The sequence below is a fragment of the Spermophilus citellus genome (genome assembly GCF_964194105.1).
Source record: "Spermophilus citellus genome assembly, chromosome: 9".
NCBI lineage: Eukaryota > Metazoa > Chordata > Mammalia > Rodentia > Sciuridae > Spermophilus > Spermophilus citellus.
Genome location: NC_138191.1, coordinates 99,584,158 through 99,612,090, shown reverse-complemented (window position 1 = coordinate 99,612,090; position 27,933 = coordinate 99,584,158). Strand labels below are relative to the sequence as shown.

At 37.5% G+C, this 27,933-nt stretch overlaps 1 protein-coding gene across 4 annotated transcripts in view; it reads left to right on the top strand.

The window, feature by feature from the left end:
• The window catches only part of LOC308655947 (uncharacterized protein C1orf185), a gene marked incomplete at its 5' end in the record, with an annotated part of 164,989 nt that overhangs the window by 75,878 nt on the left and 61,178 nt on the right, over positions 1–27,933 (top strand). For 3 of the 4 annotated variants that reach the window (XR_014023560.1, XR_014023561.1, XR_014023562.1), the window contains one exon: positions 461–3,126. The exons of the other annotated variant lie outside the window; for it this stretch is intronic. Of the gene's footprint in view, positions 1–460; positions 3,127–27,933 lie in introns of those variants that run through there. 4 annotated transcript variants of the gene reach the window in all.

Below are 27,933 nucleotides of genomic sequence, written 5' to 3'. Positions count from 1 at the left end.
ATCCTAAGGCATTTGTGTTTTTATCTTAGGACGGAATTAAAATGGAAATGCCTCTTTGACTTTCATTTCTCTGCAGACACTATTAAAGCCACAGTGATGGATGTTCTTCCAGGGTCTACAATGGTTTACATTGTCTACTATGTCTACTTTCAAAAGTCATAACAGATATTCTTACTGAAAGAGTTGCCATGTACATGTCAGAAGATATTTTACTGTTCTCTTTATTAACACTTTGTATGAACAACGTTTTATAAAATGTTGTCTTTGTGCCCCATCAGTTGCAACAGCTGTTGTAGTCATTGTCTGGCAGTCTTTTGATTTTTTTTTCCCTCTAGAAAATCCTTACAACATGTTTTAATCTTTCATATTCTGAATATTATAATGCTATAGCTATTTCTATAGAAAGGTTACTTGAAAAATTGTTTTTTGACAATAACCTCTTGTGTTTGTGTGTATACAGGGGTTCTAAGATCTCAATAGCACTGGAAACTTCCTTGGTTCTACCTGCACGTGACTGTGTATCTGGGTGATCTGGGCAGAACCCTGCTCTGGGATGGGGAGGCTAAAAGCTAAAGTTCCTGAACTCCAATTGCTGTGTATGCACCACATCTGTACTTGGGGGACATGAGACCTTCTGCACCACTGCATTTCTCCTGGTTGTGCTGTTACTGGAATAAGTCAAATGCCTTCAATAATCAAGGCTCAGAAATTTTTCTTAAATTGATTTCATGTCCTATGCAAATGTTTTCTATAACCTGCATAACCAATACTTTGTAAAACTTGTTTACACTTCAATTGTACGTTGTGTTTTTAAAGAAATACATAGTATTTTTATTTAGGTACCTCCAAACTTGAATTTGTCTGTGTGAAGCATTGTAAAATGATATATATCTCTTCTGAGTACCATTGCAGCTGTACAGAGGTTTTCACTGGTTCTATTTTTCTACTATTACTGATAAACATGTAACTGATTCTATCCTACAGGTTGCATTTCAAATAAATGGCTTGTATAGGAAAAAAAAGAAGTCCCAGTTATCAATATTTCAGGTAGAATAAACAACAGTATGACAGCAGTACCTGGATAGGTTTGAATGGTTTAAACCAACCCCGTAACTATGGGCCACAAGCTACATAAGCATATCTTCATTTGATTTCATAAAACTCAAAATGACATGATTTGTATTTTATGCAAATTTAACATTTTGTAACCTGCTAGCTTTGTATAAAAACAAGATCATACTATACTCAATCCTTATAGGACTGTCCAAAATATTTATCACTTTTCCCATGTAGTCCCTTGATTACATGTGGTTATTTTTTTCCCTTCTGACACACTGAACAGATTAGTAGGGGAAAATAACAAAGAGCTCAATTGATAAGTAGCACTATTATTGCTTAATTCTAAATTCCCATGTAAATAAAGACTAACTACAGGTGCCTTACCTTGTCTGACTCTTCCTAGGACACATTCTGTGACAAAATAGAAAGGTTACTGCAGAGAAATGAAAGTCAAACTTAATATCTATAATATTGGGAAATATTAAGGTTTTATTTACCATCATGGGTTTAGCATAATTTACCAACACCTCTAACAACAATAACAACAACAACATAAAAATAATATATAAAATAGAAAAATAGCTATAATGTGATTATACTTATAAAAGCCTTTTAGTTCCCATTTTTCCAATCAAAATCAAGTTAATTTCTTAGGTTCTCTCTCGTTTTGGTGTCCTAGGCCTTAAAATCCTGCAGCTTTCCTCTCCTATGAATAGTAGCAATGGCTACAAACTCATCTCTTGGGATTTTCCTTAGGATAGTGTCTTCAGTTACTATCCATCTATTCTTTTTAGACCCACAGGCTCCATTACCAACAGTTCAATAGGTAGTCCTCTGTGAAAGGGGTTCCAGCAGTGTGGTTTAAGCTTTCTCCTAAGCTATTTCTTGAAACAGTTAATTCAACATGCCTATAAATTTAATTTCCTTGCCATACCAAATAAGTGTAGATGCAGGCTAACTTCAATGTACTTGTCCTGGGACAATCAGAATCTTAATCTTGAGTAATTTTCCAACAAGATTATCTCCAGTTCCCAATTTAAAGAGGAAAGATAAAAGTTTGGACATACCAATTAAATAAACAACATCTCATACCACCATGTCAGAATCTGAGCAGAGTGAAAAGGGAATCTCTGCAGAGGAGCGACCCAACACGGGATGGTAAAGTACTGTTCTCTTGTCTTCTCCTATATGAAAAATAATTGTAAAAAAAAACCTGGCATTATTCTTCCTTAAATGGTTGATAGAATTTGCTAGTGGAGTCATTTGAGCATACAGTTTCCTTTATATAAATATTTTTAATTAAAAGTATAATTTCATACTGGGGTTTGTGGCTCAGTGGTAGAGTGCCTTACACGTGTGAGGCACTAGGTTCAATCCTCAGCACCACATAAAAAAATAAATAAAATTGGGCTGGGGATGTGGCTCAAGCGGTAGCGTGCTCGCCTGGCATGTGTGCGGCCCGGGTTCGATCCTCAGCACCACATACAAACAAAGATGTTGTGTCCGCCAAAAACCAAAAAATAAATATTAAAATTCTCTCTCTCTCTCTCTCTCTCTCCCTCTCTCACTCAATCTTTAAAAATAAATAAATAAATAAATAAAATTATAAAAACAGTATAATTTCTTCAATAGATATATGGCTACTCATATTAGATAGATAGACATAGATAAATAAATCAATCCATCTCTCTGAGTGAGCTCTATTAGTGTCTTTCAAGGAATTTGCCACTTTGATATATTATAAATTTTATTGTCATGGAACTGTTCATCATATTCTCTTTTAAGGTCTATAGTATCTGTAGTGATATTCTGTCTTAATTTTTAATGTTGGTAATTTATGTTTTCTGGGGTTTTTTTTGAGTAATATTGATAGAGATTGATATATTTAAATGATTCTTTAAAAGTGCATGCTTTGGGATTCATTGACTTTTCCTATTTTTTCTGTTTTCATTTTAATTGATTATTCTCTTTTCTTTATCTCCCCCTTTTGCCTGCTTTGGGTTTTATTTAATTTTTCTTATGGTACAACCAATATATGCATTTGATAGAGGCATTTAATCCTACAAATTTCACAATAAATGCTACTCTAGCTGTGTCCTACAAATTCTAAAATGTTGTGTGTTTTTTCTCCTTTCAGGTTTCTTAAAAATTTGGGGTGGGGATAGATAGAATTTATGTACAATACAGCTCAAATTTTTGTATGTGTGTGTATGTGTGTGTGTGTGGTGCTGGGAATTAAACCCAGAGCCTGTGCTTGTAAGGCAAGCACTCCACCAATTGAGCTATATCCCCAGCCCTACAGTTCACAAATTTAAAACTCTATAATACAATCATTTTTAGCATATTCATAGAGTTGTGCAATCATTTATCTTTGTCCTTTCCTTCTGTAGGAACAAAATACCTTAGACTGGGTGATTTTTAAACAACAGAATGAATTGCTCACAATTGTAAAGACTGGAAAGTCCATTATCAAGCCACCAGTTTATTTGGTGTCTGGTAAGAGCTTGTCCTATTATTTCACAGATGGTGCCCTTTTGCTGTGTTCTTACTTGGTGGAAGAGGTGGAAAGGAGCACTCCTTCAACTTCTACAAAAGCAATAATCTGTCTTACAAGGAAGCAATCACTTCCCTAAAGACCCTACCTCTTACTATTATCACATTAGGCATTAGATTCAAACATATGCATTGTGGGATGACACTGATGTTCAGACCATAGCATTCCATACCTGACCCCCCAAATTCATGTCTTTCTCACATGCAAAATACATTCCTTTCCTCCCGATAGTCCAAAAGTCTTAACTTAGTTTAGCATCAACTCAAAAAGGTGAAAATCCAGGATCTCTTCCAAATCAGATATGGGTAAGAGTCAAAGTGTGACTTATCTTGAGGAAATTCCCCTCCAGTTATGAGCCCGTGACATTAAGTTTTCATGAAATTAAGTTTTCAAGTTTCATGCTTCCAAAATATAGCAGTAGGACAGGCATAGTTCTTCCAAGTGGAAGAAACAGGCAAGAAGAAAGGAATAACTGATCCAAAGTTAAGGCCAAAACCCAACAGGGAAAATAACATTGAGTCATTTATTTTTTTTTCCAGTGCTGGGGATTTAACCCAGAGCTTTGTATATGTTAGGCCAAGCACTCTACCCCTGAGCTATACCCCTAGCCACCAACATTAAATGTTTATAATCACTTTTTTCTTCTTCTTCAATATACTTCATTTTTATTTTGTCATTTAATTGCCACAATTATGTGATTTCTATTCTTTTTAAAAAAATTAAAAATTTGTTTTAATTAGTTATACATGATGAGAGAATGCACTTTGATACATCATATTTAATGGAGAATAATTTCTCATTCTTCTGATTGTACATGATGTAGAATCACACTTGTTGTACATAGGGTAATAATATCTGATTCATTTTACTATCCTTCCTACCCCAATGCTCCCTCCCCTCTCCTCACTTCCCTCTATCTAAAGTAACTCTATTCTTCCCTAGCCCCTCCCCATTGTGAAGCATCTGCATATCAGAGAAACCATTCAGCTTTTGTTTTTTGGGGGGATTGGCTTATTTTGCTTAGCATAATATTCTCCAGCTTCATCCATTCACCGGCAAATGCTATAATTTCATTCTTATTTAAGGCTGAGTAATATTCCATATTGTGTGTGTGTGTGTGTGTGTGTATCACATTTTTTAATCCATTCATCTGTTGAAGGACACCTAGGTTGGTTCCATAGTTTAGCTATTGTGAATTAAGCTGCTATAAACATTGATGATAATCACTTAAAAAAATGGTGTCTCACTATGTTGCTCATACTGGTCTTGAACTCCTGGGCTTAAATGATCCTCCCACTTCAGCCTCCAGAGTATCTGGAGGTCTCATGTGCCACTATGCCCAGTTTAATATTGTCTTTAAAGCTAGAGAGTAATTCCCTTTGACCACATGTTCTACATCCTGGGCACACAGGGGCAGCCCTACCACTATGGCTTTTCTGGGCTCAGTCCAATGAGTAGCTCTCATGGTTTAGTAGCAATCATGTGCCTACAGCTTTCCCAGATTGGAAATGCACACTGGTGGCCCTATGGTTATGCAGTCTCAGGGGCTGCCTTGCTCCCATGTCTCCACCAAGCATCTTTTCTTTTCTTTTTAACCTTTAAATTCAAGCCTGGGGAAGGCTCCTCTGCCCTCAGCCTCAAGCTCCCCAAATGAGAGAGCGAGGAATGTCACAAGAGGCTGGTGAGAGAGAGCTAGCACGTTTTGGAGTGGTCTTTTATTGGGGGGACTCTGGTTCTTAGAAATTTCCATCCAAAAAAGGTCAAGAGGGGCAGGGTTACAAGGACAGGTAAGGTAACTTGATCCCTGGGGACGTAGGAAGGCATGCCCATGCAGGAAGACACATTTGGCGTCATTTTTACTACTCTCAATATCGGGGCTACCGTCTACAGCCACTTGAGAGTGGCCAGATCACTGGGAGTGACCGACAGTGCCTCAAACCAATCATGAGAGGAAAACGTTGGTCACATAACATGGTGGCCTCTCATACTCTACCACTGAGCTATAATCCCAGCCCTCTTCCCTTCATTTAAAAAAAAAATAATTTTAGTTGTAGATGGACACAATACCTTAATTTTTTTATGTGGTGCTGAGGATTGAACCCAGTGTCTCACCCATGCAAGGCAAGCATTCTACCACTGAGCCATAACCCCAGACCTTCCCTTCATTTTTATTTTTATCATTTTTATTTATATATGACAGCAGAATGCATTATAATTTTTATTACATATATAGAGCACAATTTTTCATATCTCTGGTTGTATGCACAGTACATTCACACCAATTCGTGTCTTTTTTTAAATTTTATTGTTGGTTGTTCAAAACATTACATAGTTCTTAATATACCATATTTCACAGATTGATTCAAGTGGGTTATGAACTCCCATTTTTACCCCGTAAACAGATTGCTGTGTCACATCAGTTACATTTCCATTGATTTACAAATTACCTTTCTAGTGACTGATGTATTCTGCTGTCTATCCCATTCTCCACTATCCCCCCTCCCCTCCCCTCCCCTCCCCTCCCCTTCCCTTCTCTCTCTCCACCCCCTCTACTATAAATCGTTTCTTCCACTTATATAATTTTTCTCCTACCCCTCCTTTCCTCTTATATGTAATTGTGTATAACCCTGAGGCTCACCTTCCAATTCCATGCAATTTCCCTTCTCTCTCCCTTTCCCTCCCGCCTATCATCCCTGTTTAATGTTAATCTTCTTCTCAAGCTTTTCGTCTCTACCCTGTCCTTGGTTACTCCCCTTATATCAAAGAAGACATTTGACATTTGTTTTTTAAGGATTGGCTAGCTTCGCTTAGCATAATCTGCTCTAATGCCATCCATTTCCCTCCAAATTCTATGATTTTGTCATTTCTTATTGCAGAGTAATACTCCATTGTGTATAAATGCCACATTTTTTTAATCCATTCATCTACTGAAGGGCTTCTAGGTTGGTTCCACAATCTTGCTATCGTGAATTGTGCTGCTATGAACATCGAAGTAGCAGTGTCCCTGTAGCATGCTCTTGTTAGGTCTTTAGGGAATAGACCGAGAAGGGGAATAGCTGGGTCAAATGGTGGTTCCATTCCCAGCTTTCCAAGAAATCTCCATACTGCTTTCCAAATTGGCTGCACCATTTTGCAGTCCCACCAACAATGAACGAGTGTACCCATTTCCCTGCATCCTCGCCAGCACTTGTTGTTGTTTGACTTCCTAATGGCTGCCAATCTTACTGGAGTGAGATGGTATCTTAGGGTGGTTTTGATTTGCATTTCTCTGACTGCTAGAGATGGTGAGCATTTTTTCATGTACTTGTTGATTGATTGTATGTCCTCCTCTGAGAAGTGTCTGTTCAGGTCCTTGGCCCATTTGTTGATTGGGTTATTTGTTATCTTATTGTCTAATTTTTTGAGTTCTTTGTATACTCTGGATATTAGGGCTCTATCTGAAGTGTGTGGAGTAAAGATTTGTTCCCAGGATGTAGGCTCCCTGTTTATCTCCCTTATTGTTTCTTTTGTTGAGAGAAAACTTTTTAGTTTGAGTAAGTCCCATTTGTTGATTCTAGTTGTTAACTCTTGCGCTATGGGTGTCCTATTGAGGAATTTGGAGCCCGACCCCACAGTATGTAGATCATAGCAGACTTTTTCTTCTATCAGACGCCGTGTCTCTGATTTGATATCGAGCTCCTTGATCCATTTTGAGTTAACTTTTGTGCATGGTGAGAGAAAGGGATTCAGTTTCATTTTGATGCAAATGGATTTCCAGTTTTCCCAGCACCATTTGTTGAAGATGCTATCCTTCCTCCATTGCATGCTTTTAGCCCCTTTATCAAATATAAGATAGTTGTAGTTTTGTGGATTGGTTTCTGTGTCCTCTATTCTGTACCATTGGTCCACTCGCCTGTTTTGGTACCAGTACCATGCTGTTTTTGTTACTATTGCTCTGTAGTATAGTTTGAAGTCTGGTATCGCTATACCGCCTGATTCACACTTCCTGCTTAGCATTGTTTTTGCTATTCTGGGTCTTTTATTATTCCATATGAATTTCCTGATTGTTTTATCTATTTCTACAAGAAATGCTGTTGGGATTTTGATTGGGATAGCATTGAACTTATAGAGAACTTTTGGTAATATCGCCATTTTGATGATGTTAGTTCTGCCTATCCATGAACAGGGTATATTTTTCCATCTTCTGAGGTCTTCTTCTATATCTCTCTTTAGGGTTCTGTAGTTTTCATTGTATAGGTCTTTCACCTCTTTTGTTAGGTTGATTCCCAAGTATTTTATTTTTTGGGGGGATAATGTGAATGGAGTAGTTGTCCTCATTTCCGTTTCAGAGGATTTGTCGCTGATCTACAGGAATGCATTTGATTTATGCATGTTGATTTTATATCCTGCCACTTTGCTGAATTCATTTATTAACTCTAATAGTTTCTTTGTAGACCCTTTTGGGTCTGTTAGGTATAGAATCATATCGTCTGTAAATAGTGATAATTTAAGTTCTTCTTTTCCTATTTTTATGCCTTTAATTTCTTTTGTCTGTCTAATTGCTCTGGCCAGTGTTTCGAGGACTATTTTGAACAGAAGTGGTGAGAGAGGGCATCCCTGTCTTGTACCAGATCTTAGAGGGAATGCCTTCAATTTTTCTCCATTCAGAATGATGCTGGCCTGTGGCTTATCATAGATTGCTTTTACAATGTTGAGGTATGATCCTGTTATCCCTAATTTTTCTAGAGTTTTGAACATAAAGGGATGCTGTACTTTGTCGAATGCTTTTTCTGCATCTATCGAGATGATCATATGGTTCTTATTTTTAAGTCTATTGATGTGGTGAATAACATTTATTGATTTCCGTATATTGAACCAGCCTTGCATCCCAGGGATGAATCCTACTTGATCATGGTGCATAATTTTTTTGATATGATTTTGAATCCGATTCGCCAGAATTTTATTGAGGATTTTTGCATCTAGGTTCATTAGAGATATTGGTCTGTAGTTTTCTTTCTTTGAAGAGTCTCTGTCTGGTTTAGGTATCAGGGTGATGTTGGCCTCGTAGAATGTCTTTCCAATTCGTGTCTTCATACATGTACTTTGGATAATAATGATCATTACATTCCACCATCATTCATTTTCCCTTAATTTTTAAAAGAATTCTCTTCAGGGATAGTGTTTTTGGCTGGCTGGGGTTTTTTTTTCTTTTTTTTTTTTCAGTCTTCGAATATATGGTTCTACCCTCTCCTGGCCTGCAAGGCTTCTTTTTCTTTTATTCCATCACTGCTGGGAATTGAATCCAGTAGTGCTTAAACACTGTGCTACACCCCCAGTTCTTTTTTTATGACAGGATCTTGCTAAGTTACCCAGGCCAGCCTTGAATTTGCAGTCATCCTGACTCAGACTCCAATGTGGCCTTCCAATCCTTTTTCATGAGTGTTTTTGTTTGTTTTGTTGTGAGTTGTTTTTTTTTAATGTGAAGATGTTGGATTTTGTCAAGTTCTCTTTAAAGCGGTTTTCTTGAATGAATGTTCTCTGGATTGCTGCAAAACATTGGTAAATTTTCAGAGTTCTGTTTTTGCATCTATCACATATGTTTTTTTTAATATTTTTTAGTTGTTGATGGACATTTATTAATTTGTATGTGGTGCTGAGAAATGAATCAGTGCCTCATGCATGCTAGACAAGCACACAACCACTGAGCCACAACCCCAGCCCCTATCACATATGGTTTTGTCTATTCTATTATAAAGTATGTTGAGCTTGCAATACTGGAACAAATCCCATTTTGACATTATGTATAATTTTTCATTAGAGCATTATAATTATACACAGTATTTGGGTTCATTTTGACAAAATCATACATGTAAGGAATTTGATTTCAAACACCCCTCCTCTTCCTTTTCCTCCCCTCCTCCTTCCCCCTATTCTGGATCAACTCTACTAATTTTCTTTTCACTCCTTTATTCTTTTTTGATTGATCCTTTATATATATATATATATATATATATATATATATATATATATATGACATTCCCTTTGCTTTATATATTATATATATTCCCTTAATATATGAACATGATTTTATTAAATTCATTCATATTTCTTTTTTATAGATATCTCTTTTTCAGTTGTAGTTGGACCTAATAGCTTTATTTATTTTTATGTGGTGCTGAGGATTGAACCCAGGGCCCCGCATGTGCTAAATGAGTGCTCCACTGCTGAGCTACAACCCCAGCCCCTCATTCCATATTTCTTCCCCTTTACCTTCCTTCTTCCCTCCCTCTCATTCTTTCTTCTACTCCACTGATCTTCCCTATATCTTTACGATATCCAATCTCCTCCCCCAACTACATTCTTTCCCTTATTTTGCTTTAGCTTCCACATATGAAAGAAAACATTAGACCCTTGATTTTCGGAGTGTGGCTTATTTCACTTAGCATGATTTTCTCCATTTCCATCCATTTACCACCAAATGTCATTACTTCATTATTCTTTATAACTGAGTAAACTTCTATTGTGCATATATGCCAGGTTTTCTTGATATGTTTATATATCAATAGGAATCTGGTTGGATTCCATAATTTATCTATTATAAATTGTGCTGCAATAAACACCAAAGTGACTGTAAGACAATTTAAATAATGACAATTCTCTGATCGTGGTGATTTTGGACCATTCTTGTATGGCTGTTATTTTAAACAAGTACCACTGAGCTGAGGAAAGGGAGATAGACACTGGGCAAGTAAAAACACCACAAAACTTATGTGCTTACCAAATCAGCCATTTTTCTTGAACAAATGCTCTCTGGATTGCTGAAAAACTTTGGATAATTTCCAGAGTTCTGAAAAAGCTGATTTTAACATTTTCCCCCATTTTTCTCTTTGATTTTAAAGAATAGAAAATTTTGGGGTCCTTACCCCCACCATTCCCACTGATGTCAGTCCTAATATTTTTATTCAATTTAAAATATTTCTCATTTGCCTTAAGACTTTCTCTTTGACAGAGGGTTATTTAGTATTTAAAAATATTTTTATGGGGCTGGGGTTGTGACTCAGCGGTAGAGTACTTGCCTACTACGCATGAGGTGCTGGGTTCGATCCTCAGCACCACATAAAAATAAATAAATAAAACAAAGGAATGAAAATATTAAAAGGATGGACAAAGATATGCCAGGAAAATATTAACCATAAGAAAGATAGTGTCATTATATTAACATGAAAAATCTTCTTCAGGGGAAAAAATTACTAACAATGAAGAAAGTCACCATGGAACTTACCAGAAGTTTAGTTCTAAACTTATATATACTTAATAAATTTTTCTCATCTCTCTTTCTACACACATACACACACACACACAGAGTTATGTATATACATATGTGAATATATATGTGTGTGTGTGTGTGTTGTGTATTTATGTATATATGACAAAAACTAGGAGAAGTACAAGGAAAAATAGGCAATTCCACTAAATATATCAAGTGATTTAATTAATTAATTTATTTTTTATTTATCATTTTACTAATATAAAATAAAACACAGCTGGACATGGTGGTGTATGTCTGTAATCCTAGATACTAGGGAGGCTGAGGCTGGAGGATTGGAAGTTTGAAGTCAGGCTGGGCAATTTAGTGAAGACCCTGTCTCAACAGACAAACATAAATAAATAATACAAAGTGTTAGGGGTACAGTTTAGTGGTAGAGCACTTGCCTAGCATGTGTAAGACACTCGTTTCAATCCCCAGTATTGCAAAATAAATGAATTCATAAATAAATTAATGAATTATTAGAAAGTAAATATGCTTTGAAACTATATCAGAGAAACTTGCAGTTCAGTGTGTTCTTCTGACTCTCTTCTGCAAGTTGGCAGCTAGATCCAGATTCAAGGTCACTCTGGCAAAACCAGAGTGCTGTGTGTTTCTTTGAGAGGCTTATCACATCTGGTTGTGATGTTAACCATTACTGCTGAATGCTTATAATTTGCTGGGACTTCCTCAATGATGGTATTCTAATTTTAATATCTTTTTATTAGCTGAAATATTTCAATAAATGACATTTCTCCTCAGCTATTATTTGGTTACCCAAAGGTACAATTTGTGCAGGAAAGACTATCTTTTTTTGTATTTTATTTAATCAAATTAGTATTACAGGAAGAATTATAGTTGAGTAGTCATAGCATTATTCTTTTTTTTTTTAAGAGAGAGTGAGAGAGAGGAGAGAGAGAGAGAGAGAGAGAGAGAGAGAGAGAGAGAGAGAGAGAGAATTTTTTAATATTTATTTTTTAGTTCTCGGCGGACACAACATCTTTGTTGGTATGTGGTGCTGAGGATCGAACCCGGGCCGCACACACGCCATGTGAGCGCGCTACCGCTTGAGCCACATCCCCAGCCCCATAGCATTATTCTTGATCTTTCCCTTTGTCACTTTTCAAACTAAAAAAAATGTGTTTCCTATCATTTTCTGAATGTAACCAACATTTTTATTGTCACATTATGAACTGATGGATTACTTTCATTTAAAAAAAAATTGTGATCTTTATTTCTGCTCAATTTGTCTCGTATCTGGTAGACAGGAGCCACTTCAAGTTTGGGTTTGTGTTCTTTTAATTGGAAGTCTTCTATTGCCTCCTTGCTCTCTAGTTTGACAAAATGGTTCAAGCTTATCTAGCACATTTCCTAGAATGAACCAGTTTTCTTAGAAGTCTTGGTTTATTTGAGTGACAAATATTATTTCAAGACCATAATCTGAGTATTTGATTGCAAAGGTTCCTCATTATTAATGAGCTGGTCATTTATTTTACTCGTTTTTGGTGAGCAAAGATTCATATATACATAAAAATATACATATATATGACATCTTACAAGTTCATGCCAGTAACTACATATGCTAAACTTACATTGGGATTACATGCTAATAAATCTATGGTAAGCTGCATTAAATACACCTAACTATTGAACAGCATAGCTTGGTGACACAGTACTCTGTAGAGTTCTGGCTAACTGGGAGCTGTGGTTCACTGCCACTGCCTAGCATTTCAAAAGAGTATCTTACCACAGACAGACATATCATTAGCCTGGTAAAAGATCAAAATTAAAAATTCAAATTACAGTTTCTATGAGTGCAATCTCTTTTTCACCATTGTAGAGTCAAAAAATCACTAACACAAACCATTATAAATTGGGAATAATCTGTACAGGGTTTTTATATGACTGTCTCTAACTTTTATATTACTTTTATATTTCCTCTTCCACATAGGGAATCCCGGTTCTTAAAGACAGGGGATGATACTAGTAAAAATAGGAAACTTTAATGTAATTCTGTCAGTAACTGATAAATCATACAATTTTTTAAAGTTGCAGAAATGTAGAATATTTCAAAATAACTAACAAGCTTGATTTAATAGGAATGCTTAAAGCACTGCAAATTTTTTCCCATATTTTTGTTGGTGCACTATCATTATAAAAATAGTGGAATTAGTTGTACATGCACATTATATAACATTATAATGTGGTCAATATCATTCCCCAGTAAGTACTGCATCTTAAACTGAAAAATTAATGTATGAATCAGGGTCTCCACAAGAAGCATATGACACAATTAAAAGAGAATAACTCACTGAGACTTTATTTATAAAAAAATAAAGAAACCACAAGGGATGGTTCTAAGCTTAATAGTGGCAAAGGTATTACCATCCCTAAGCCGAAAGGAAGATAACATAATTTGAAAGGACAGAATTATATGGAATTAGTGATAATGAGAGGAACAATGACACACACACACACACACACACACACACACACACACATACACACACACACATATATTAGTTGTTGATAGACCCTTATTTTTTTATTTATGTATTTATATGTGGTGCTAAGAGTCAAACCCAGTGCCTCACACATGCCAGGAAAGTGTGCTACCACTGAGCCCCACCCAGCCTAGAACAATGACTTTTTTTATCAAGAGACACTGCCAGATGACTTTGCAAGACCTTGGTCTTATTTTTTTCTCCAATCTTTTGTTGGAGATTTTTCATCTGGATTACTTACTGCAATAACTTCTTCCTAATGGGGTCTATACTTCTGCTGTCTTTTGGTTTCCTGAACACAGCAGCTGAACTGATACTGTCAAAACACAAGGCAGATCCAGATCATTTCATTCATCAGTTCACTATCCTTCAATGGTTTTCAGCTTACTCAGAGTAAAAGTCAAAGTCTTTAAACTCACAGACCCTTCCAAATCTGAACACCATCTCATTATAACACCAGCCTTATCTTATTAGCCACATATCCCATATTGTTTCAAATCCTCTGTACTTGATATCTCATACATTGGAATGCACTTCCCATGAATATGTGCATGGCTCCTTCCCCTACCTCCTTGAGGTACAGTTCTCCCTACTTCAAATTGAAATAGTTCCCGTCACACCTCTATTTCCATTACTTACTTACTGTTCTATTCAACATTTACCAAGTAATGTGCAATATACTTTTCTTATTAATATTTCTTTTATTACCTTTTTACATTCCAACCAGAATGTAAACGGATTACAGGGACTTTTTTTTTTCTTTTTTTGGGGTAGTGAGGAACCCAAGGATACTGAAGCACTAAGCCACATCCCCAGCCCCTTTTATTTTTCATTTTGAGACGGGATCTAAGTTGCTTAGGGCCTCACTAAGTTGCTGAAGCTGGCTTTGAATAGTGATCCTCCTGCCTCAGCCTCATGAGTCACTGGGATTATAGGTATGCACCACCATGCCTTATTTGGATGACAGGGACTTTTATCTGATTGATCTTATGCATCACAAAGTAAGAAATCAACAAATACTTATTGAATTAATGAATGAAATAATATGGTTAAAAAGTAATAAAATTAATGTACCTTTTATACTCATCCTAAAAGGCTCATACTTTTACATGAGTTTACATGATGTTTTTCTGAATTGCTTATGGTCGTTAAGGCTAACCTGGACTAACTAATTATAATTTAGAACTCAATTCCACTAGAAGTTGTCTGCTTGTCCTCCCCTCCATTCCATAAAAGAGCTAAATGAACTTGGAAGCAAAGGCTAAAAATATATAAGAGGGACATAGACATGGACTTTGGAATCAGACAGACCTGGATTTATATTCCAGATATTCCATTTGGTAGTGTAGGTTATTTACTAGGTGCCTTCATTGTTGTAAAGACAGTGTGAAATAGGACAAAGGACACATGGACTTAGAAATCTGATTCTTAGATTCTAATCTAGCTGTGACTTTGGGTAAGCTATTTAATATACTGCTCAGTTTCAATTTCCTCACCTATAAAATGAGGATATCTCCTTCATAAGACTCTTGTAAAAATGTGCAGTAATGACACAGAAGGTAATCTGTAAATGTTAATTTCTGTCATTAATATAGGGTATTCATGAATTTTCTTCCCAGGATAACTTCATTTATTGCTAAGAAGACACCTACTTTGAGGGTTTTCTTCCCTATGACTTCTACCTTCCTAAGCAACCTAAGGTCACCATTTCAATATTATTACTAATCTCTATCACTAGACACCAATCAGAAGCATATTCTTATTAGCAATATTTTACTCAAAAATATGGATTCCTAAGGGAATAAAAGACAATAGCAAGAACTTCCCAGCTTACAACATTCCTTTTGCATCCACTTTCTGTTTTCTATTACAGGTGGAATCTCATTTTAATGAATACCATTTTAAACATCTGTTTCTACATAGTGAAGTTATTTTTGTGTTCTAACAGATGGGCCACAGGAACTGGGCTTTGTTGACTTGGCTAAAACAAATTCTAAAAATGAAAATTCTTTCTTTACAAGTACTATCCTTGCAGAAATAAGTTTTAAAATAAAAGGAAATTAAATAAAATAATTTGTAAGTGATATACCTTGGCCTAGGCGAGTTTCAAGAAAAGAGACCAAGGGGGCTGAGTGGGTAGGTGAATGACAAAGAGACTACACAGCAAAAAAAAAAAAAAAAGAAAGAAAGAAAGAAATGGAACAAAGCCCTCAAGTAATGTCTATTAGAAAGTATAAAACTTAAGCCAGAAGTAAACATATGTAAATATAACCTCTCCTTATAGGGCCTACTTTGCATGCTACCTCCTGTAGGAAGCCTTTCAAATTCCCTTTAAACACACAACTCAATTCTCTGCTTCCTGGATCCCCACTTGTTCTGAATCTGGGTAGTAGCATTTACTAGCATTTATGCTGTCCTTGAAAGGTAATTATTTTCTGCTCTGTACCTTTACCCACTAAGGCTGTGGGCTCTGAGCATAAGATTCATTTACCATCCTACACCCAACACCTAGCACAGGGTTTAATATGATAGGTGTTTAATAAATTCTCACTGAATATACATGATGAAATACTGATGTGTTTTGGGTATTTTCACCTAACTTGGGTGCTGCCTAAGAGCAAGAACCATGTTTTATTTCCTCAAGATTTGAAACAAAGACGTTCAGTGTTGTGTATTGGTTCAAAAAAATTACTGAGTGAGGCAAGGTAGTGGCCATCTGTAATCCCAGCAATGTGGGAGGCCGAGGCAAGAGGATGGCAATTTAGTGAGATCCTCAGCAACTTCGAGCCTCTGTCAAAATAAAAAATAAAAAGGCCTGGGGATGCAGCTAGTGGGTAAACCTTAATGCACCTAAGGTTAAATCCCCATTACCAAAAAAAAAAAAAAAGAAAAAGAAAGAAAAAAGGAGGGGTGGGGAGAAAGAAAGAAAAAAGAAAAAAATACTGAGATTAATATGTCAAAATTGATAAGTCCAAAGTCAACTGTTTAACATTTAATTTGTTTCAGGACTTTGATGCACGTGTTGAAGGGAAAGTGAGGAAGGAGAGACAGGTAAGCAAAAAATGAAAGATGGAGACCAGGCAGACACACAGAAAGAATATATTTGTCAGAGCTGATGAATAAAGGGCCATCTCTCTAGAGCAGAGAGAGGCAAACAGACTTGGTTCTGTGACTTTTATGGGGCAGACTCAGGAATCAGAGCCCGGCGGGTCCTAATGCAGTCTGTTAGGGGTTGGGTTGGTATGAGGGCAGGAAAGCCAAACTTTTTCCTTAAAATAGTGGCTGTCACTTAAGATGGCCATCCAGATGTTAAGCAAATACCTTATACATGTGAATCTATTACATGCTACTTAATTAAAAGCAAATAGTAACTAAAATACATTGTGAGCTCTGGGGAGACAAAGCTTAAGGCTCCTCACTCTTGCTGTTACCTAGAAGTGGGCAAAAGCACAGTCACCGGTACAGGGACTTGTTAGGGCTTGACCCACCATGGCGTCTGGAAAGCTGCGCAAGGGTGTTGGTTACCTCAAAATGAACAGCCCAGAACCAGGACGAGGAGGAGGAGTTCTGGTCCCTCCCCTTCCATCCGGTTATGTCAGCGCAGGAGGTTGGTGGCAAGCGTTCGGAAAGAGATTCGGTCTTCCAATATACAAACCCCAAGCTTTCTGCCCTCAAGGGCTGGCATCAGGGGACCTGCTGAGTCTCTGCTTGGAGACTCCAGCTTCCGGCTTCAAGCTCTGCTTCCGGCGTCAGGCTTTGGCTTCTGGCCAGTCGCAGAGGCACCTATCTGTTGGTGGAAGCGCTGACCAGCTCCCTCTCCTCTAGGCTCCCCGGTAGACCCGTTCGTTTTCCCAGTCCACTTTGACTCTAGTGGGGTCCTTTCTCTCCATTTTTGCCATACTAGCAAACTTCAGACGCAATGAAAAGGCTGTCCCCTTCCCTGTGAGCCTATAGCGAATGATGGCCTCTGTGAGGTCTTCTTTTATCAAGTCTGAGCCACAGAGTACCCATTTGCGCTCTCATTTTGTCTTTTTCCTTTTCTTTGGCATCCATTGGGCTTTGAGGTTTTGGAGTCAGTGATTTCCCTTTCTCACCTAGATTTTCTGGAAGAGTTTGTCCTCTAGTTGATAACTCTGGTCCTGTTTGTAAGGGAGCAGCTTAAATCCTCTTAAAAGGAGGAAGAAAGAGCTCACTATAAAACAAATTGTTGCCCTAAGCTGGTCCTTCCAGTGTGATCTTTAGAAAGGATGAAGATAGCCCTCTTTTCCCTCTTCCTTACATCTGAACACTTTCTGAAAAGAAACTAATTTCCCACTTGTTAATTAAGGTAAACACCAGGAGTATCCTCCATAAGTGACCTTACATTTGCAGGATCTGTAATAGTAATGAAGTGTAAATATTTTAGCTACGCTATGCATGAGTTTAAGCAACTTAACACCCTCCCCACCTTGTACTGAGAATTGAACCCAGGGGCTTTGCACATGCTGGGCCCTATCTCTGATTACACAAGCAGACTTTTTTGTGGGAAGCCATTCTCGCATGTGATTTGAGTTACCTCCCTGGCTGGGCGAGAGGTGCTTAGACAACTGTGTCAGAGCCTTCCCCACCCTGTCCCAGGTGCGAGGGCTTGTCCGTGTGGAGGTGTGCCTGGCCACTGACCTGAAGACCAATCACTGACCCTGACCTTGGAATGATGCCCCCCTTGACCTTCATTGGATGGGATTTTTCCCTTGAATTTTTTGTTCCCCAATAAAAGCTCACTCCCTGGCGTGCTCTTTTTTTCTCGGTAGCCTCTTGTGTAAACCTAGCCACCGCATTAGGTGGCTGGAGGCGTGAGCTAGGAGAAGCCGTCCGGAGCTAGGCATTGAGAATATGACTCTTTAATTTTAAACTCACTAGTTAATTTCTATGCTTCGAACCTCTTTTATGAAGCTTGCATGCTGGTCGCACAACAGACTTTTTATTTCTTATTTTGAGACCAGGGTCCCACTGAATTGCCTGGTCTAGCCTCAAATTTGCAATCCTCCTGCCTGAACCTCCCAAGTAGCTGGTATCATAGTCATGTGTCACCGAGCCCAGAAGCAATCTATTTATTTTAAATTGGGTTCCCCCACGATTAAGACTCCAAGATAAAAAATTAGGGGCTGGGGTTGTAGTTCAGTGGTAGAGCACTTGCCTCGCATGTGTGAAGCACTGGGTTCAATTCTCAGTACTTCATATAAATAAAATAAAGGTCTATTGACAACTAAAAATTAAAAAAAAAGAATTAGGATATGGAGAACTTCATTTAGGAAACCTGCAGAGAAAGTGAAACAGGGAAGGGAGTAAAGTCAGTAGAAAGTGTGTTAATAAGTAGGTTACCACTGAGGGCAAACGGACCTCAATTCCATTGGAAACTGAGAGACTATATACAACAGAACTCAATTATTCAACTGAGGAACAAGAAAATTAGGATTCTTTTCCACCAAACCCCTTCCTTCAGTGATGGAGGGTTACTCCTGGGAGTGTTAACTTTCTGGTACTTCCTTTGGCAGTATTCCTTTGAACAGTATACTCCTGCTGCTAGGAAAAAACCTTGGGCAGAAATAAAAATACTTTAGATCTGAAGCCATTAGCATGGAATGTATGGGAATTGCCATTAAAGCTGCAAATGGCCTCAGTGGTGGGCCAAAGGGATATGGGCAGGGCCCTGATAACATCTGCTATATTCATTACACCTTAGTTTCTGTCTTTATAAACTGGAAATATTAATTACTATCTTGTAGAGTAATGTTAAGCCCCTGGTCCATTCAAAAAATACCAAAACCTGAGCATGGTGGTTCACCATCCATTGCAATCCCAGAAACTTAGGAGGCTAGGGCAGGAGGATTGCAAGTTGGAGGTCAGCCTGGGCAATTCAGCAGGACCTTATCTCTACTAGACCTTAGTGAGAACAAAGACAGTGTAATTATCTTTCAACAAAAATGTATGAAGCACCAGGACAAACTGGGGAATTTAAAGACAGTTTATTCACAGTTCAGACTGGGTTTAATCAAAGTTTAACAATTAAAATGCATTTTGATACTTTGATAAAGATAACTTCAAGTTGTTGTAGAAGCAAATAGAAGGAGTAAACTGACCCCGACAATGAATCAGAGAAAGCTTCAGGAGGAAGTGATATCTAAGCTTAGGATTGATGAATAAGTAGAATTTAGTCTACAAGAATGAGATCAGGAGAGCAGAGCCGCCGCCTGTGCCCGGAACAGGCCCAGCAACCCGCCGGCGTGGTAGTCACGTCACCCCAATTGGACTAGGGGCAGAGCAGAGCCGCCTCACGCACCCGGAACAGGCCCAGCGACCCGCTGGTGTGGTAGACACGTCACCCCAATTGGGGTAAGGGCAGAGCAGAGCCGCCGCCCGAGCCTGCAAGGTAGGCAGACCTGCGACTGACCGGCAGAACAGGCCCAGTGGCCCGTCAGCGTGGTAGACAGATCATCCCAATTGAAGGAGGAGCACAGCCGCTGCCCACCCCTGCAAGGGAGACTTTTCAACTGTACAAGAGCAATATAAATATATAGGGGGAAAATTCAATAACACAACAGTTTCACCAAGCAGAAAGAAACGCGAGCAGTAGGAAAAGACAAGGAAAGAAAGGACCACAAGCAATGCAGGTCAACTCAACTTTAGAAGAGGTAATAGCTGCAACAGATGGAAAGTCAGATAAAGAATTCAGGATATACATGCTTCAGATGATCTGGAGTCTCAAGGAAGACATGAGACAGCAAAATCAAACAATGAAAGATCACTTTGACAAGGAATTACATAAACAAATCCAAGAAGCAAAGGATCAATTATACAGGAAGATAGAGGTAATAAAAAACAAACAAATAGAAATCCTAGAAATGCAGGAAGTAATAAACCAACTTAAAAACTCAATTGAGAATACTACCAGCAAAGTAGAACACTTAGAAGATAGAACATCAGACAATGAAGACAAAGTATTTCAACTTGAAAAGAACATAGACAGCTCAGCAAAACTGTTAAGAAACCATGAGCAGAACATCCAAGAAATATGGGATAATATGAAGAGACCAAACTTAAGAGTCATTGGGATACAGGAAGTTATGGAGGTCCAAACCAAAGGAATGAGCAATCTATTCAATGAAATAATACGAGAAAACTTCCCAGACTTGAAGAATGAGACAGAATCCCAAATCCTAGAAGCCTACAGGATGCCGAATGTGCAAAATCATAAGAGATCCACACCTAGACACATTATAATGAAGATGCCCAATATACAGAATAAGGAGAGAATTTTAAAAGCTACAAGAGAAAGGAAGCAGATTACATTTAGGGGTAAACCAATCAGGATAACAGCTGATCTCTCAACACAGACTCTGAAAGCTAGAAGATCCTGGAATAACATATTTCAAACACTGAAAGAAAATGGGTTCCAACCAAGAATTGTGTATCCAGCGAAATTAAGCTTCAGGATGGAAGATGAAATTAAAACCTTCCATGATAAACAAAAGTTAAAAGAATTTGCAGCTAGAAAACCATCTCTTCAAAACATCCTCGGCAAAATATTACAGGAAGAGGAAATGGAAAATATCAATGAAAACCAACAGTGGGAGGTAGTACAGTAAAGGGGGGGAAATAATCAAAGAGGAAAAAAAACATGTTTAGTAACATAAATAAACAAATATGGCTGGAAGAACAACCCATATCTCAATAATAACCCTAAATGTTAATGGCTTAAACTCACCAATTAAGAGACACAGGCTAGTAGAATGGATCACAAAACAAGACCCAACAATAAGCTGCCTTCAGGAAACGCATCTTATAGGAAAAGACATACATAGACTGAAGGTGAAAGGTTGGGAAAAATCATATCACTCATATGGACTTCAAAAACAAGCAGGAGTGTCCATACTCATATCAAATAAAATAGATTTCAAGCCAAAGTTTTTCAAAAGGCATAAAGAGGGACACTACATACTGCTCAAGGGAACCATACACCAACAAGACATAACAATCATAAATATATATGCCCCAAACAATGGTGCAGCTATGTTCATCAAACAAACTCTTCTCAAGTTCAAGAGTCTAATAGACCACCATACAATAATCATGGGAGACTTCAACAAACCTCTGTCACCACTGGATAGATCTTCCAAACAAAAGATGAATAAGGAAACTATAGAACTCAATAACACAATTAATAACCTAGACTTAATTGACATATATAGAATATACCACCCAGCATCAAGCAGTTACACTTTTTTTCTCAGCAGCACATGGATCCTTCTCAAAAATAGATCATATATTATGTCACAGGGCAACTCTTAGACAATATAAAGGAGTAGAGATAATACCATGCATCTTATTCCATTATTTCTTAATGGAATGAAACTGAAAATCAAGGATAAAAGAAGTAAGGAAAAATCATGCATCACTTGGAGAATGAACAATAGGTTACTGAATGATCAATGGGTTATAGAAGACATCAAGGAGGAAATTTAAAAATTCTTAGAGATAAATGAAAACACAGACACAACATATCGGAATCTATGGGACACATTGAAAGCAGTTCTAAGAGGAAAATTCATTGCTTGGAGTTCATTCCTTAAAAAAAGAAAAAACCAACAAATAAATGATCTCATACTTCATCTCAAAATCCTAGAAAAAGAAGAGCAAAACAACAGCAAAAGAAGTAGAAGGCAAGAAATAATTAAAATCAGAGCCGAAATTAATGAAATCAAAACAAAAGAAACAATTGAAAAAATTGACAAAACTAAAAGTTGGTTCTTTGAAAAAATAAATAAAATTGACAGACCCTTAGCCATGCTAACTAAGAGGAGAGAGAACTCAAATTACTAGCATACGGGATGAAAAAGGCAATATCACAACAGACACTTCAGAAATACAGAAGATAATCAGAAATTATTTTGAATGCTTATACTCCAATAAAATAGAAGATAGTGAAGGCATTGATAAATTTCTTAAGTCATATGATCTGCCCAGATTGAGTCAGGAGGATATAGACAACCTAAACAGACCAATATCAATTGAGGAAATAGAAGAAACCATCAAAAGACTACCAACTAAGAAAAGTCCAGGACCGGATGGGTATACAGCAGAGTTTTACAAAACCTTTAAAGAGGAACTAATACCAATACTTTTCAAGCTATTTCAGGAAATAGAAAAAGAGGGAGAACTTCCAAATTCATTCTATGAGGCCAACATCACCCTGATGCCTAAACCAGACAAAGACACTTCAAAGAAAGAAAACTACAGACCAATATCTCTAATGAACCTAGATGCAAAAATCCTCAATAAAATTCTGGCGAATCGGATACAAAAACATATCAAAAAAATTGTACATCATGATCAAGTAGGATTCATCCCTGGGATGCAAGGCTGGTTCAATATATGGAAATCAATAAATGTTATTCACTACAACAATAGACTTAAAAATAAGAACCATATGATCATCTCGATAGATGCAGAAAAAGCATTCGACAAAGTACAGCATCCCTTTATGTTCAAAACTCTAGAAAAACTAGGGGTAACAGGAACATACCTCAATATTGTAAAAGCAATCTATGCTAAACCTCAGGCTAGCATCGTTCTGAATGGAGAAAAATTGAAGGCATTCCCTCTAAAATCTGGAACAAGACAGGGATTCCCTCTCTCACCACTTCTGTTCAACATATTTCTCGAAACACTGGCCAGAGCAATTAGACAGACGAAAGAAATTAAAGGCATAAAAATAGGAAAAGAAGAACTCAAATTATCACTATTTGCAAATGACATGATTCTATACCTAGCAGACCCAAAAGGGTCTACAAAGAAACTACTAGAGCTAATAAATGAATTCAGCAAAGTGGCAGGATATAAATTCAACACACATAAATCAAAGGCATTCCTGTATATCAGTGACAAATCCTCTGAAATGGAAATGAGGACAACCACTCCATTCACAATATCCTCAAAAAAATAAAATACTTGGGAATCAACCTAACAAAAGAGGTGAAAGACTTATATAATGAAAACTATAGAACTCTAAAGAGAGAAATAGAAGAAGATCTTAGAAGATGGAAAATACCCTGTTCATGGATAGGCAGAAGTAACATCATCAAAATGACGATATTACCAAAAGTTCTCTATAAGTTCAATGCAATGCCAATCAAAATCCCAACAGCATTTCTTGTAGAAATAGAGAAAGCAATCATGAAATTCATATGGAAAAATAAAAGACCCAGAATAGCAAAAACAATGCTAAGCAGGAAGTGTGAATCAGGCAGTATAATGATACCAGACTTCAAACTATACTACAGAGCAATAGTAACAAAAATAGCATGGTACTGGTACCAAAACAGGTGGGTGGACCAATGGTACAGAATAGAGGACACAGAAACCAATCCACAAAACTACAACTATCTTATATTTGATAAAGCGCTAAAAGCATGCAATGGAGGAAGGATAGCATCTTCAACAAATGGTGTTGGGAAAACTGGAAATCCATATGCAACAAAATGAAACTGAATCCCTTTCTCTTGCCATGCACAAATGTTAACTCAAAATGGATCAAGGAGCTTGATATCAAATCAGAGACACGGCGTCTGATAGAAGAAAAAGTCTGCTATGATCTACATACTGTGGGGTCGGGCTCCAAATTCCTCAATAGGACACCCATAGCACAAGAGTTAATAACTAGAATCAACAAATGGGACTTACTTAAACTAAAAAGTTTTTTCTCAGCAAGAGAAACAATAAGAGAGGTAAATAGGGAGCCTACATCCTGGGAACAAATCTTTACTCCTCACACTTCAGATAGAGCCCTAATATCCAGAGTATACAAAGAACTCAAAAAATTAGACAATAAGATAACAAATAACCCAATCAACAAATGGGCCAAGGACCTGAACAGACACTTCTCAGAGGAGGACATACAATCAATCAACAAGTACATGAAAAAATGCTCACCATCTCTAGCAGTCAGAGAAATGCAAATCAAAACCACCCTAAGATACCATGTCACTCCAGTAAGATTGGCAGCCATTAGGAAGTCAAACAACAACAAGTGCTGGCGAGGATGTGGGGAAAAGGGTACACTTGTACATTGCTGGTGGGACTGCAAATTGGTGCGGCCAATTTGGAAAGCAGTATGGAGATTTCTTGGAGAGCTGGGAATGGAACCACCATTTGACCCAGCTATTCCCCTTCTCGGTCTATTCCCTAAAGACCTAAAAAGAGCATACTACAGGGACACTGCTACTTCGATGTTCATAGCAGCACAATTCACGATAGCAAGACTGTGGAACCAACCTAGAAGCCCTTCAATAGACGAATGGATAAAAAAATGTGGCATTTATACACAATGGAGTATTACTCTGCATTAAAAAATGACAAAATCATAGAATTTGCAGGGGAATGGATGGCATTAGAGCAGATTATGCTGAGTGAATCTAGCCAATCCCTAAAAAACAAATGCCAAATGTCTTCTTTGATATAAGGAGAGTAACTAAGAACAGAGTAGGGACAAAGAGCATGAGAAGAAGATTAACATTAAACAGGGATGAGAGGTGGGAGGGAAAGGGAGAGAGAAGGGAAATTGCATGGAAATGGAAGGAGACCCTCAGGGTTATACAAAATTACATACAAGAGGAAGTGAGGGGAAAGGGAAAAAATACAAGGGGGAGAAATGAATTACAGTAGAGGGGGTGGAGAGACAAGAGGGGCAGGGAGGGGACGGGAGGGGGGATAGTAGAATATAGGAAAGGCAGCAGAATGCAACAGACACTAGTATGGCAATATGTAAATCAATGGATGTGTAACCGATGTGATTGTGCAATCTGTATATGGGGTAAAAATGGGAGTTCATAACCCACTTGAATCAAAGTGTGAAATATGATATATCAAGAACTATGTAATGTTTTGAACAACCAACAATAAAAATTTTTTTAAAAAAAGAATGAGATCAGACTGTTAATAGTAGGTATTTGTGGAGAGGGAGGTGTGTATATGGAGTTTGGAGGAGAGAAGTCAAGATGAACAGTTAACTCTGTATTCTGTATATTTTTGTGTTATATATATGCTTTATAAAGAACATGTAATCATAACTTGCTTGTGTAATTAAGGAGAAAATAGCTTTAAAGTAATATATACCAGCCTCTGTGGTGAATGCTCTGTATTTGCATAAATCATTATTATAAATGCATCAAAAGATGACTAATATCTTATTCAGTTCTCACAACTGGTGAGCCAGAATTTGAACCCAGAGTTTTTTGGGTTCAGATTCTATGACTGATATGCCTTTAAGGTTTAGCAAAACCCAAGGATGTGCTATTAAATTTGTGGACAATCAGGCCTTATGATGAATGGTGGTGTTTTAATCAGCTTTTTCATTGCTGTGACTAAAAAGGATCTGACCAGCACAATTATAGAGGAGGAAAAGTTTATTTGATGGCTCACGGTTTCAGAGGTCCCAGTCCATAAAAGGCCAGCTCCATTCCTTAGGACTCCAGTGAGGCTGAACATCATGGCAGAAGAGTGTGTTGTCAGAGGAGCATCTGTCTTCATGATCAGGAAGCACAGAGAGTCCACTTGCCAGATACAAATGTATACCCAAAGCCATGCCCCAATTCCCATCTCTTCCAGCCTCTTTACCACTTCAGTTCCTACTCAGTTAATCCCTATCAAGGGATTAAATCACTGATTGGGTTAAGACTCTTACAACCCAATCATTTTTCCTTTGAACCATCTTGCACTGTCTCACACATGATCTTTTGGGGTGTCCCGACCGGCAGGACACATCAACGAGGGCCGCGAACCTAGGCGGGGAGGAATGAAGGGACAAGAGACACGAGGGATGACAGCAAGACAGGAGTTCTGATCAAGCTGCAAATTTTTATTGTTCACACAGAGGTATTTATATGCTGGGGATAGGGAAGCTCTCCTATTGGCAGTTGCTGGGCGTAGGTTGTGAAACTGCCAGAGGTGAGATAATCCGCAAGATGGCCGCAGGCTGTTTCTTGTAAAGGTCAGGCTATTCTTAGAAGGAGAACTTCCTTCTAGCCCCTGACATTGGGGGGCACCTCATATCCAAACCATATCAAGGGGAAGAAGTAGGTAAGGAAGTAAAGCCAGAGAGTGATAATAAATTGGGGAAAAGGAGGAGAAAATCAAGGGTTTGGAATCATCAATAATATAAAATTATGGTGGGATCAAGGAAGTAAAAACTGAAATAAGGATAAGAAAGTAGTATATTTTGGTCAAAAGAACATAAGAATGTTTTATTCTGCTTTTTAGCAGTGAGCAAAAGACCTGACAAGAACAATTTTAAGGAGGGAAAGTTTTTTTTTGAGGGCTCATGGTTTCAGAAGTCTCAGTCCATAGATGGCTAACTCCATTCCTCAGAGGTTGGAGATGAGGCAGAACATCATGGTGGAATACTGTGGCAGAGGAAAGGAGTTCAGAACATCACACCAGGAAGCAGAGTGAGAGAGAACTGCTCAATGAGGACAAAACAACCCCCAAAGGCACACTCCCAGGGACTCTCCTCTTCTACCTGCCTGGCTACAGTTTCCATCAAATTAATCCCTATCGGGGAATTAATGTTCTGATTAGTTTAAACTCTTATAAACTAATCATTTCATCTCTAAACTTTCTTGCATTGTCTCACACATGAGGTTTTGGGGGACACCTCATATCTAAATAGTAGTTAAAATTTCATAATTGAATTAGTTTGGATCTGAGGTGAGTTGGAGGTGAGGGAGGACCTGAAGAGTAGGGCACCATGATGATTGTTATCATTTATAGTTTTAGAGTGCTAGATACTCTACTGAGCATTTTACATGCATTATCTCACTTAATTCTCACAATCCTTAGGCAGATAAATACTATCTTAACTTCCACTTTCTAGATGAGGTGATTTGGATTGTTTTCCCAAATTAAACTGATATAATTAGATTTTCATAAGGCAGATTTATTTTTGAATTAATATCCTACTACATTGTTTAGAATTCTTTTCAATTTTACTTTTTACTATTTTTTTAGAATTCTGCAAAATGATAATCATAATAATCAATGATTTAATACTGACTAACAAAGTGATTTAAAACATCTGCTTTAGCTGAGCTTGGTGGCATAAGCCTATAATCCCAGCAGCTCCTGAGGCTAAGGCAGGAGGATTGAAAATTTGAGGCTAGCCTCAGCAATTTAGTGAGACTCTAAACAACTTAGTGATACCCCATCTCAAAATTAAAAAAAAATACAAAGGGCTGGATGTATGGACCAGTGGTTAAACACCCTTGGTATCAATCTCTGGTAACCCTCTACAAAATTCTGCTTTATAATATTCTGATTGTAAGTTATAATGCTTTTCAGAGCAAGTAAAAGAGCATCAGTATCAGTGATAACCTGAACTACTACTTTCAAGTTCAAAGCAGTCTGTGCTTCAAAATTTAAATTACTAAAGTATTAAATTTATAAATTTATTAAAGCTTTCAGAGATTCAACCCAAAATATAAAACAAAGTTAAGAATTGG